The sequence below is a fragment of the Osmerus mordax genome, chromosome 3 (genome assembly GCF_038355195.1).
Source record: "Osmerus mordax isolate fOsmMor3 chromosome 3, fOsmMor3.pri, whole genome shotgun sequence".
NCBI lineage: Eukaryota > Metazoa > Chordata > Actinopteri > Osmeriformes > Osmeridae > Osmerus > Osmerus mordax.
This window is the reverse complement of record NC_090052.1, coordinates 2736743-2750819: the sequence shown is the minus strand read 5'-3', so window position 1 is coordinate 2750819 and position 14077 is coordinate 2736743.

The following is a 14077-nucleotide window of genomic DNA, read 5'->3' as shown; positions in this document are numbered from 1 at the left end:
TGATTGTAACAGTGCCAAATACTGACAGAATAGTTTCCCCGTGACATCAGCCAGACATCACCAACGTTCGAGTCAAGGTTGCCATTTTGCTTCCATTGCATGGGGGCTTGTCTGATGTGTGTGTGTGTGTCCAGGTGCGGAGGTGTTGGTGTTTCTTTGGGTAACCCCTTGGAAGTTCTATTCCAAACTCTTCTCCCTGACCACCCTTTCAGCCTAGAGAAGGTTAGTGAAGTCTAAGAAGAAAACTTTGTTTCTAATAACTTTGATGTGACTCATCATTCCAAATGCATGCACATTTACTGATCCCGCAGGAGTTAATGAAGGCCTAGAAGACAGTTATTGGGAGAACTTAGCGCTACATCCAATTCTGGGACGCGTGATAGCTTCCTTGAACAAACTGCAAATAAATCTCTCTTTCCTGATCTCTCCCTCTTTTCGATCGTTCTCTTTCTCCTTCTTTCACTTCTATCTCTCTTAATACTCTCTCTGTCTCTCTCTGTCTCTCTCTATGTCTCTCTCTGTCTCTCTCTCTCTCTCTCTCTCTCTCTCTCTCTGTCTCTCTCTCTCTCTCTCCTCTCTCTCTGTCTCTCTCTCTCTCTCTCTCTGTCTCTCTCTGTCTCTCTCTATCTCTCTCTCTCTCTCTCTCTCTCTCTCTCTGTCTCTCTCTCTCTCTCTGTCTGTCTCTCTCTGTCTCTCTCTCTCTCTCTCTCTCTCTCTCTCTGTCTATGTCTCTCTCTCTCTCTCTCTCTCTCTCTCTCTCTCTCTCTCTCTCTCTCTCTCTCTCTCTCTCTCTCTCTCTGTCTCTCTCTCTCTATGTCTGTCTCTCTCTCTCTGTCTCTCTCTCTGTCTCTCTGTCTCTCTCTCTGTCTCTCTCTGTCTCTCTCCCTCTCTCTCTCTCTCTCTCTCTCTTTCTCTCTCTCTCTGTCTCTCTCTGTCTCTCTCTGTCTCTCTCTCGTCTTCGGTATACAGGATTTCTAAGTGAAGCAGCCCAGGCCTGAACAGACACAGTTAATGTAGTCTGCAGACAAGCAGCCAGCTGAGCTCACTTTGACTCTGACTCATTTTCCAATACTGGGGCTCTGGTCGGACGCGGGGCGGGGCGGGGGGAGAAGGGGAGAGGGAACGACTTCTCTGCTCAGTGAGCTGTTTTTCCAGAGCAGCGCAGGTCTGGACAAAGTATTTTTTTTTTTAACACAGCTGCTGGAGAAGGTCTTCTATACAGAGTGATATTCGAAAGCTACAAACTGAGGGAATTCTCTTAGTTATGTTTTTTATGTTTTCCTTTAACAGGGTCATTCATAGTCGAGACGTTTTATCCACGTCATACTTTCTGCAGTGTGAAAACTGTAATTCCTTCCGTACACGTCATTAAGACTTTTGATTGTTGATGGACACGATTGATGCGCGAAAAAATGTTGTGTGTTGTGCTTGCCGTGCATGCAGTCGTGATTTATTTGTACTCCGCGGTTTTGCCCTCAGGTCTTCGCTCGTTTTAACCCGCCTGTGAACGAGTCTGAGGTCACGAGACAGACTTTCCCCTTAAAGTCTGAAAAATCACCCAAATTAACTCAACACTGTCATTAAAAGAGGAAAAACATTTATGGAACAGTTACGAAATGGTGCCCTGTTAGTGTTGGTGTCTGATAAACTAAACCCTGTAACCTGTCACTCGTTTGGTATTGTCTAAGTTGTCCAGCAACGTGACACTAACCATCGGGACATTTTATCCAAATGTGCCTCGCTAGGTTCATGATTGATGGCTGGCAGAGTTAACTGCTCAGTTGTTGAGGAAGGTTGATGTGGATGAGGGGCCAAGTATATGAGTGTGGGATCTATGCTAGGCTAGCTAGCCACTCGTGTCTAGATAGGTGGGATCATGTCACTGAGTTTATTTGGCCTCAATCTTCACTCTGAGGATACCCAGACATGTAGCCTACAAGATGAACCTAAGCACCAATATATAATACAAATACTGCATTTGGATGACAATCTCTGTAACATACCTTTACCATCATACAGAAATATTATAATATCTACAACCACAAACCACTAGAATCAACATGGCTGGACACCTAGGATGAGTGTATATGAGGACACATGAATTCGATTTGGAAAAATACCTCCACATTTTAATATCATCATCATCATCATCTTTCCCTTTTTTTGATTCAGTCAAGAATGTTCCATTACATCCCCCTTTCACTTGTACAACACCCCCCCCCCCTACTGCACAAAGCATTGGTCTAACCCAGTTCTGGACTTTGTATACTGCAGTGGCCACGTTTTCTCATAGCTGCACTATCTTTCACAAGGACTCTCTCTCCCAATGTTTCAAACAATCCTAACCCTGCTCTCTCATCTCACTGGTTCACCCCCTCTCCCCTTGCTGCTCTCTTGTCTTCCCTCCCCTCCCCCTCCTCTCTTCTCCTCTCCTCTCCTCTCCTGTTCCCCTCGGTGAAGAGGCTGGCAGGAAGAGAGTGTGGTCATAGTTTCCATGCTCCTTGTCTGCTGTAGAGCCACTGTCTCTGCAGGACTGCGGAGAGAGGAACGAGTGAGTGCCTGTGAGTGCATAACGTGTGTTTGTGTGTGTGGTGTAGTTTAGCTTTTGACTTTGTGAGAGAGAGAAAGAGAGAGAAATAAAGACAGGGAGAGAGAGAGAGAGAAAAGGGGAGAGAAAGAGAGAAAGATAGAGAAAGAGAGAGAAAAAAGAGAGAAACAAATACAGGGGAGAGAGAGAAAGAGAGAGAAATAAAGACAGGGAGATAGAAAGAGAGAGGGAGAGAGAGAGAGAGAGAGAGAGAGAGAGAGAGAAAGACAGGGAGAGAGAGAAAGAGAGAGGAGAGAGACAGGGAGAGAGAGAAGGAGGGAGAAATAAAGACAGGGAGAGAGAGAAAGAGAGAGAAACCGAGAGCAGGGCGGGACATTGACGTGGCTAGATAGCTACCTCCAGGCTCACCTAAATCCTGTCCAGAGACCAGCTTGACTTCCTCCAGCTCATTCCTCCCTACCAGCCACAGAGGTCAGAGGTCAGTCTCTAAGGTGCACCCTGGAGGCTACACTGATCGTCCTACAGGGAGGAACACCACAATGGTGGCCATATGACTCATTCAGAAGTACAGGGGCGTTTCTCCATTGCAAGAACCAAAATGGCTGCCACAGTGAAGTGGTTTCACAGTGGATCAAAGCAGAAGGGAGATCGGAGGTCACCGGTTGTCCAGTTGAGAGACCTACTGTTTTCTCAGTAGATACCTGGGGGGTCCATGTCAGTCATGCCTGCTCTCCCTGGAGGGAGGAGTTACTGTGGGGGAGGCTGCAGCTATCCCAGGAATACACTCTGTTATTCAGGAAGTGGTATAATTTTGACCCACAATTAGCCACTGCAGGCTTACAGTCTAGATCAAGTAAATTGAAAGAAATCTTTTTCCACTCAATACTGTTTTCTTCTGTTGCCGAAACTTGAACTGCTTCTCTGAGCTGTGCCCCAGATACAGGTCTCTTATACTTCATATATACAGTGCCTTCAGTTCATCCACAGAACACACTCATTTGTGTGTATGTAGAAAACGTCTGAAAGGTGGAGGGCAAAAAAAAGAGAATCAAAGAGACGTGGATTGCGTTGGCTGTCTGGGTTAGTGGTGATGTGTCTATAGACATGGTCTATAGATGGTCTTGCCAAGCCACCGCCCTTGTGGACACCCCTCCTCACCATGCTAGTGTAGACTGTCTCACACTAACCTGGGTCTGGTGTAGACTGTTTCACACTAACCTGGGTCCTGGCCCTAGACTGTCTCACATTAACCTGGGTCTGGCCTAGACTGTCTCACACTAACCTGGGTCTGGTCTAGACTGTCTCACACTAACCTGGGTCTGGCTTAGACTGTCTCACACTAACCTGGGTCTGGCCTAGACTGTCTCACACTAACCTGGGTCTGGTCTAGACTGTCTGACACTAACCTGGGTCTGGCCTAGACTGTATCACACTAACCTGGGTCTGGTCTAGACTGTCTCACACTAACCTGGGTCTGGCCTAGACTGTCTCACACTAACCTGGGTCTGGCCTAGACTGTCTCACACTAACCTGGGTCTGGTCTAGACTGTCTCACACTAACCTGGGTCTGGCCTAGACTGTCCTCACACTAACCTGGGTCTGGTCTAGACTGTCTCACACTAACCTGGGTCTGGCCTAGACTGTCTCACACTAACCTGGGTCTGGCCTAGACTGTCTCAGTTATACACATCTCTGGGTCAGTGTTTCCTGCAGTGAGGACGTGGCGGTGCTTTGGCCCGGCTCCTGGTCCATCCTGCCAGCTCTTGATCACCGTCTCACCAGACCCACACTGACAATGAGGCAGAGGCACAGCCTGGAATTAATCCCGTTAGAGGGAACACTGCGGACCCACTGAGGGGACGGGAGCGCATCGAGAAGAGGGAGAGGAGGAGATGGACGGAAGGAGAGACTGAGAGGAAGAGAAACAGTGTGTGTGTGAGAGAGAGAGAGAGAGAGAGAGAGAGAGGAAGAGAAACAGTGAGAGAGAGAGAGAGAGAGGGAGAGAGAGAGAGAGGGGGGTGGGGGGGGGGGGGGGGGGGGGGGAGAGAGAGTGTGAGATAGAGAGAGAGAGAGCTCTGTCTTTTTGTTTATATCTCTTTACAGTCGCTGGCAGGAGGCCTCTGAAAGAGGGAAGAGAGAGAGAGAGTGAGAAACAGGCAGAGTGGAAGAGAAACAGTGAGAGGGAGAGAAAGAGAAACAGAGAGAGAGTGAGAAAAAGAGAGAGAGAGAGAGTGAGAAACGGAGAGAGAGAAACAGAGAGAGAGTGAGAGAGAGAGAGAGAGAGAGAGAGAGAGAGAGAGAGAGAGAGAGAGAAGAGAGAGAGAGAGAGAGAGAAACAGAGAGAGAGGGAGAAGACCCAAATAAAAGACCCGCCCCTTTTTCTCCATGGCCCGGTAGCTGTGTGTCTGGTGTGGCAGCGAGAGGCTGAGATGTGGGGGGGCTCTACAGTACCTGTAATTGCAGCAGATGATTTTCAACTCACCGTTAATGACAGACGTTTACAGTCTGCCAGAGAGAAGCGTCTTTAAAGGCTGTGATTGGCCCGTTCAGGCCCTCTCAGCCTGTAATTTGTCTGGAACGTGAGGAGATATCAGAGCAGCCCCATTACCATGGCTACGTGTGGAACATCGCACAGACACACGTCGACTGTACCTTTCCAGTCTCCCTGTGTCTGACCCCCCCCCCCTAACCCTGTCATCTCTTTACGACAACATAAAGCTCCATGATGGCACTCTAGTCTTTCTGCAAACCCCTCCGTCGCTAAGTCCCCCCCCCCTCCTCAAGGACCTTCTGTCTCTCAACACAACATTGTCCAAACGGCAGAGAGTCTGCGAGTTTGAACCTGCTCTCCTGCTCTCCTCTATCCGCTTCTGGTCGGGACCTACACGCTTCACCCTTCCTTCTCCCTCTCTGACTTTACACTTGACTTATTATTTGATCATCTTGCTAAGCTCTCTACGTTATTTACGACACTCTTCACTAATTACAAGTCTTAAAATGACTGTGATTCCCTCCCCTGTTTTTTTCATGAATAGACTATTGATGTGGAGAGCAAGCCACTGAATGTCTCCTCAAGGTTGTTGCCTAAAGTACAGTGCAGTAGGTGCAGTGCATTGTGGGACAGCGGTGAGCTCTGATGCTGCGAGGCTGGGGCGTCTGGTTGTAGTCAGAACACCTGCTGGGAAACAGAAGCCCTCCGCGGCAACCGGCGCCAAGTGCCTGAACACACATAAACGCCCCTTTAGCACACTTACACACCCACACCCACACACACACACACACACACCCAAACACACACACACAAGCAGGGCCCTCGTCTTCTTGGAACAGTGGCTTGTGAAGTGTGTCTGACAGACATACTCTAAATTCTGCCTTGCCCCGGAGGTGTACAGACACAGAAAAGCAAACACACACACACACACATCATAAGACTTTCCCGTACATAGACAGACACCTTTTCACCGTCACACAAACACATGTATGCTCACACACACACACATCTAAAGACGTTCACGCACATAGACAGACACCTATTCTCTCTCACACACACATGCCCGCTCACACACACACACACTCATGCTCTTACTAACTCTGACCAAGCGAAAGTTTGGCTGATCTCTGCGACACAGATGTCGTCAGAGGGAGAGTTGGAGTGAGAGCACGCCACGAAGAGCAACATGAAACCTTTAACTACGGCCTACATTTACATTTAGTCATTTAGCAGACGCTCTTATCCAGAGAGACTTACAGTAAGTACAGGGACATTCCCCCGAGGCAAGTAGGGTGAAGTGCCTTGCCCAAGGACACAACGTCAGTTTGCATGACCGGGAATCGAACTGGCAACCTTCGGATTACTAGCCCGATTCCCTCACCGCTCAGCCACCTGACTCCTTTAACTTCGGCCTACATCCAATCACTCCCCCACCCCCCGTCGATGTCACAACGATAACACAACGGTAGCCAGCGATACTGTATTCCCCACACTGAAAAGCACTGAAACAGTGAGCAAGGACACTGTCATCTACAGCTAGGGTGAGCGTCAGCAGGTCGACTCATGCTGATTGATGGGGCTCAAAGCCTTGAGCAGGCTGCTTTTATAAGGATGGTCTGATCGCTGCCTTTCAAACAGGCTTAATTTGCCTGGCTTGATAACAGGCTTCTACTCCTGCCCTCACCACGGCTGGGCCACTCAGCGCTCCCTCATTCATTCATCCAGCCGTCGCCTTTCCCTACCTGCCACCACAGCACAACTGTCAACTGCTACACGTTGATTATCAACAGAGATAATTAGCATCCTTACACCCACACCCTCGTGTCTACCTACCTCGGTTCGTAAACCGTGGATTCCCTCACGTCACGGAGATGCGCCAATCAGACAGCAGACCAGGGTGAATTGAATCCAATCAAACTTTATCGGTATAGAGCTTTTTACAAGCAATGTCACAAAGGGCATTCACATATGCCCGTAGAACTGCACCCGAACCACCGTGAACCCTCCAGGAGGACACCAGTGATGGGTGTGCTGTACAGAGGGAACATGATGGAGGCTTGTCTAGGTGGATGACATCTGCGTGTTGGCCGAGGTGAGGGCATGAGCAGGTGGAAGCCCAGCACCAACGAAGGCTGACACTCTGAATGTCATCACACGCTGTTTGAAAGATTTTGGGGCATTTTTGGCTACCGTTGTGTTACTGTTGTGACATTGAGGGGGGGTGGGGGAGTGGGGGTGTTTGACTGTGATGTGTGACAGGAAATGAAGGGAGAGAGGGGAAGACACGCAGCAAAGGGCCCAGGCCGGATTCGAACCCAGGCCGCTATGATCAGGCCTCAGCCTACATGGAACACACACTTATCCAGTGAGCTACTGGGGGGAGCACCCCAACATTGCGCACTTTTAGCAGAAATACTCCCATGCAATGACCTGGGTACAAGGTGCCTGTTCCAAATTCACACTCTCCTTCCAAGACTGACCAGTGGAAATGAAATTTGTTCAGGCAGCTGCTAACCAGACACAATACGTGACTCAGAGTGGGATCAGTCGTGGGGTCGTGGATGACTTTATATATCGCCAGGCCAACTCAAATAATCACGCTAATGACAAACTTGGTTGCTGAAGAGGAGCTGATGTGGTCATTTTGACAGATCTAGAGGGCTCCTCCTGAGCCTTCAGGCCTCCACGCAGAAGCAGAGCCCAACCCCAACCCCTCAGGTGAGGTGCAGCTAGTTAAACCAGGCTCCTCCAACAGACACAAAATGGCCAATTTACTGGTGCCCAGTTCCTGTCTTGCAGATGTTCGTAAACTACATGTTGTGTGTTTAAATATATGATTATTAGGCCCCCTGTAACGTGTCTCTACACCCCTCAGTGCACCCCCCCGTTTCTCCCCCCTTCCTCCCTCCTTTCTCCCCCCTGCTCCTTTCTTAACTCCACTCACTGCTCTTGGCAAACATGTGGCTCCTGCTAAACTTCAAACGACTGTCTTCCGTTCATAAAAACACAGGGCTTTTAGGAGAGGCACCTTCAGGTTGAAGGTGCTGAGGAAGCTCAGTGTATTCATTAAAGGGCCTCTTATGGAGGTAATGAGAAAGCAGTAGTTGCCTTTTCATCGCTTAGCCTGCCTGCCTGGGTGACTGGTTGGCTGACTGGCTCTGGTTGGCTGGCTGGTTAGCTGGCTGCCTGGCTTTGGTTGGCTGGCTGGCTGGCTGGTTAGCTGGCTGCCTGGCTCTGGTTGGCTGGCTGACTGACACTGGTTGGCTAGCTGGATGGTTGACTGGCTGGTTGGCCTGTTTTCTGGCTGGCTGGCTTATTTGCTGGCTGGCTGGCTTGTTTGCTGGCTAGTTGGCCTGTTTGCTGGCTGGTTGGCTGGCTGGCTTGTTTTCTGGTTGGCTGGCTGGCTTGTTTGCTGGTTGGCTGGCTTGTTTTCTGGCTGGTTGGTTGGCCTGTTTGCTGGCTGGCTTGTTTGCTGGTTGGCTGGCTGGCTTGTTTGCTGGCTGGCTGGTTGGCTGGTTGGTTGGCTGGCTGGCTTGTTTGCTGGTTGGCTGGCTGGCTGGCTTGTTTGCTGGCTGGCTGGCTTGTTTGCTGGTTGGCTGGCTGGCTTGTTTGCTGGTTGGCTGGCTTGCTTGTTTGCTGGCTGGCTGGTTCGTTGGCTGGCTTGTTTGCTGGCTGGCTGGCTTGTTTGCTGGCTGGCTGGCTGGTTGGCTGGCTTGTTTGCTAGCTGGCTTGTTTGATGGCTGGCTGGTTGGCTGGCTTGTTTGCTGGCTGGCTGGTTGGCTGGCTGGCTGGCTAGCTGGTTGGCTGGCTATCTTTTCTGCTGGCTGGCTAGCTGGTGACCCTCCTGCAAGGCTTTGGTCTCCCTGGTGGAAAACGGAACGCAATAAATACGACTGATGAAAGGGTCTTACTGAATAGTAGCTCAAGCTGATCTGAAATGCAAAACAGACAGACTAGAACAGCAGGGCTGCACCACGTCAAGCTGTGTTGCAAAACACAACCTAAAGGCTGTCATAGTTAAAAAACTCATACACATTTACACCTAAACTGGTACTGTACCATGTACTGTACCATACTTCCTTTTAGACATAGGTTTTCAATCCACCCAACAAGAGCATACAATACTTCTCGATTTATAACAGGCACGGTTCATGTTTACTTCAAGAAACTGTTCATAAAAATAGTCTTTCTATGTCCCCTCCTGATCTGAGTGGGTGATTTGGCTCTGCATCATTGCACTGCATTAGAAGTAGTCTACTGAGCAAAGCTTGGGTCTTCAACGACAGTAGATGGGAACCTGGGTGAATCAGAATCAGAACCAGAAAGGGTTGTATTCGCCATGAAAGTTCGCACAGACAAGGAATTTACTTTGGCAGGAAGGTGCATACATTCAACATATAGGTATCTTAAATCTTAAATAAGTAGTGTACAAGTCTAACTATACTAAAGGTACAAAGTCTAACTAATACAAAGGGGTTAAGTTTGTACAAATTTAGAATAAAATATAAAATAGCTATAATATACAATATAAAAATACAAAAATACAAATAGGATAAGAGTGCAAATATGGCAAGGTGTCATTGTGCAGATAAAGTGTTAAAGTCAGTGTGAGCCCTTGGCCTTGTTGAAGAGGCCAGCAGCGGATGGGAAGAAACTGTTTTGTGTATGAATATGTGCTATTTTCAAACTGCAACCCTCACAACAAACGACACAGCAGCCTCACATGACAAACCCAGATCCTCGGATTCCGGAGGCCTCAACTGGCCTCTAACTGTCTGACCTGTGTTCACACGTCAATCAACATCTTATTTGCTTTCTGCTCCTCTTTTACCTCCCCGACCATAACAAAAACCGTCTTTCTTAAGTGAAGATGTAGTGCTATTTTAGATGTGTATCTCTATCATTATGCAATCACATCTAAGCTTTGTTACTTTCCAATACACTGAGCCCCAGATATACTGGACATCTGCTAGCTCCATTACAGTCTGGTGACATGTGCAGGAACTGAACCTCCTCATTATGCAAAAAACACATTCCATTGTATGGAGTTTCTCTCTCTCTCTCTCTCTCTCTCGCTCTGTGTCTCTCTCTCTCTTTCTCTCTCTCTTTTATCTGTCACCTTCATATTTCTATGTCTGCCTTCCCTCTTTTTTCTGATTATCCACCTTCATACGTCCATTCTTACACTTCTCCACATATCCCCCTTTCTTTCTCTCTATATATATCTATTTTTCCCTCCCTCCCTCCCTCCCTCCCTCCCTCCCTCCCTCCCTCCCTCCCTCCCTCCCTCCCTCCCTCCCTCCCTCCCTCCCTCCCTCCCTCCCTCCCTCCCTCCCTCCCTACCCTTCGCTCCCTCTCCTCCCTCTCTCCATCTCCCTCTCGATCTCACCCTCATTCTCTCTCTCCCTCCAACCCTCTTTGCCAGGTCGGCTGGGAGTCGGTCGAGCATTACTCCACCCTAAACCACCGGTCTGAACACTACGAGCCACTCACCACGGAATCATAGATCACAAAGCGCCCTGTAAACGCCATGTTTCTATTTCAGAAGCTGGCCTCTGGTCACCGTGGAGCACAGAGCTCCCAGGATCCCTCACACCAACCACCAGTCACTGAGGTCAAGACTGGCAGAGACTAGACACATCACCAGCCGGGTGTCGGGTGATGAGGTGGAGGTTGGGACACACACACACGTACACACACATGTACACACGCACGTACACACAATTGTTGGAACAACGCTTTGTCGTTTTTATTTATTTCAAACTTATCGTTGAGCAACATCCCAACAATCTCTGAATGACGATACCTCTCCATGGGTAGCGATAAAACCCGACAAAGCAAAGAAAAACAAATGAAGATGAATGGAACTTTTTTATCTCGTCTTCTCAAGCTAGCGTTTGGAATCTGGGTTCCATTCCAGCACAGTCGTTAGATCTCTGGCAGAAACTGAGAGTTTATCTTCGCTGATTTTAACCAGCCCTCCTATCAAGACGCCAATAAACCCATCGACGTTGCATCTCGTCATAAGCATCAATTTGTCTCAATGAATACTGAGTAATGACATGGCATATTATCAGTTCTATAGGAGGGCCATTTTCCAATTCTTTGTTTCGTTTTTTTTCTTACTCTTTGTTAAGAAAATTATACATTTGACCTGGAACAGAATAGAGTGTTAGTCCCGTACTGACAGAATGGAGCAAGCACAACGATACAAATGATATTCTCTGTCAGATTATACCGTGTGTGGTACTGAGCCACAGGATAAGGAGATACTAGACAGCCTCACGCTATAAAGAGCTGTAGCATCGCTTCGATTCCTGTTTTGGTTCATGCAGAACAAAGTCCCTCCTGAAGGTGGCTTGCCAGACTAATATGCTTGGAAGGAGAGAGCAGATTTGGTGAGAGTTGTTCTGACCCTGTTTTACGCCTCACTGTCTGACTCGTGCCACGGTACACCTGCTGTCGCTTCGCGCCAGAGAGGAGAGCTTTGGTTGCCCTCGTGCATGGATGAGTCTTGGCCGTCCAGCACCCTGTCATCGGTGTGTGGTTAGTCCCTCGGATCCGTCGGTGGGTCGTCACCCCTGCTGACCAGGAGCCGCCCACAACCCTCCAGCTCTGACCCAATCATTTGGCCAGAGCAGTTTGGCCCCCGTCAATGTCACTCAGGTCTTTAATCATGTCCAATCAGTGATCCTATCCTGCAGAGTTCAAGACAACCATACAAGTAAAAGACAAAACATTTCAAGCACCTAAGAAACACTGAATAACGGACACTCTGCTGCAGCTGTGCAGTCGTGCTAGCATCTAGTGAGGTGGCATGCGATTCCAAGATCCCATTTCATCACTGTCCTCTCAGAAGAGCCACACAGGTCTTTGCTCATGACCATTTCTCCTGCTCCCAACACGTCGACTGACTTTGAGGACGGATTTTTCGCTTACCATCTAATCTACGCAGATGTTGTCACAATCACGTCTACTTCAGTCTTGTCTGAAGATGACCCACATTTTACACTTCAGACGTCATCTTGGTTTGGCTCATCAGTGTATATCTGGTTCAAATCAAGCTATATGTGTATGAACAAATTTACATTTTACATTTATTAATTTAGGAGACGCTCTTATCCAGAGCGACTTACAGTAAGTACAGGGACATTCCCCCAGAGGCAAGTAGGGTCAAGTGCCTTGCCCAAGGACACAACGTATTTTGCACGGCCAGGAACCGAACCAGCAACCTTCTGAGTAATAGCCCGATTCCCTATACCGCTCAGCTATCTGACCCCCATCAGACAAATCATCATGGCAGGTTGAAATCTATACGTCCCAAAATCCAATCCTGGATCGACATAACCTATCCAAGCTCTGCATGGCCTTGCAGAGGGCTTGATCACAAGGACCTGATATTGTGATGCCTACCACTCAGTTATTCCCAACATGCCTCTGAAGTCAAATGTGTTTATAAGTTGAAGAACATGACATGTATTTTCAAGTTTTGTGTTTTGCAGAAGTACTGTACATTGTGCTGTTTTAGACCCTGGATGGTTTGGCGTAGGCTTTACGAAACTTAGAAAGGAGTTACATATTCAGAGGCTTGGGATGACAAGCACCTATTAGCGAAACCTAAACCAAAACCTCAAAGCAACTTTCTCTCACAGTGAATCAATCGCTCTCCAACGCCAAGAGGCCCAGTTACAGTCCCCTGATTGATGATGGAGGACCATAAATGTAGTCATTCATATACATTCTTTTTCGTTGTTGTTTTGGTTTTTGAAGAGCCATTTTCTTCTCTTTATTCTGCTTCCAAAACATTGAAAACCCTTCGATAGCCATCGGCCATCAGCCATCAGCGGGTGTACAAATCCATCAGTATACCTACGAGCAACCAATGGTTTTCCATTTCCCCCACTGAACTACATATCGTCCAGTGATTTATCGATGATAATTGGGGTCTTCTGCCTCTCTCTCTCCGCCGGGATCCATCCAGTTCTACCTCCTACATTCCTATCCTCCCCTTCAGGTCCGCACAAATTCTTAATCACTTTCAGAGTTTGTTCGTTTTTTTTTATGACGTGGCCAGGAACCCCATATAGGATGAACCCATTCCCAGCAGGAAACAGCTGTGAGGCGAGCGGCACGCTGCACCAAGCTGGTGCTTTAGTAGACGCTCCCCCCCCCCCGGGGGGCTGTTGACAGACCAGAGGAGGTCCCCAACACCTGTTTGGAGAAGACTGACACCCGCCCATCCATCTCAGCCTCTCTGCCCAGACCTGTGACTGGAGGAGCAGGCCCAGGTATGGATTGGATGGCTCTCCGTGGATCTCTACACTCCAGTAAAAACACCCCTGGCAGCGGTGATAGGAGGGCGCAGCAACGCTCTGTCTCTAGGTTTGGAGACCCAGGTCCAGCTCGAACACGAGGGCAGACATTTTGAATGTGACCACAGAGAATGACAGTCGCACAACCACTGTAATTTGTCAAATGTTAAAAGGTTCAAATAGTATTCTGTGGATGTGACGTGTTACTCCTGAGAAACACCCACTCAACGAAACGCCCACTCGACGAAACACCCACTCGACGAAACATACACTCAACAAAACACCCACTGGTCTCACATAGTGCACATGCATGCAGTTCTGCACGTCAATGCGTGCGGTTTGGTTTGATAGATCACAAAGGTCAATATCAAAAGCAAAGGTCAAATCACGGCATGGTACAGTATCATGACTTATGAAAGAGGAAAAATTAAATTAATGAACTCTTCTGTCAGATCTAGCTTCTGGGTAATGTCTTAGATTTGACAACAAAAGTTGCCAGAATGTCATGAGTTTGAAACCCCTCTACCTGACAGAGCTGGTAGCTGGTTTGAATCTATTAGCCGTCAAAGGAAAGTCATTGGATGAGATACTCAACCCTGAAATTAAGAAAATGTCAACCAGGCTTGATCACGTGTGACATAGGGTTTTATCAAGTGCACAGAATATGGGGCTTTCAAGCTAACTATTTCTGTTGACATGCCAATGTACACCACAGTGCAGCCCTTT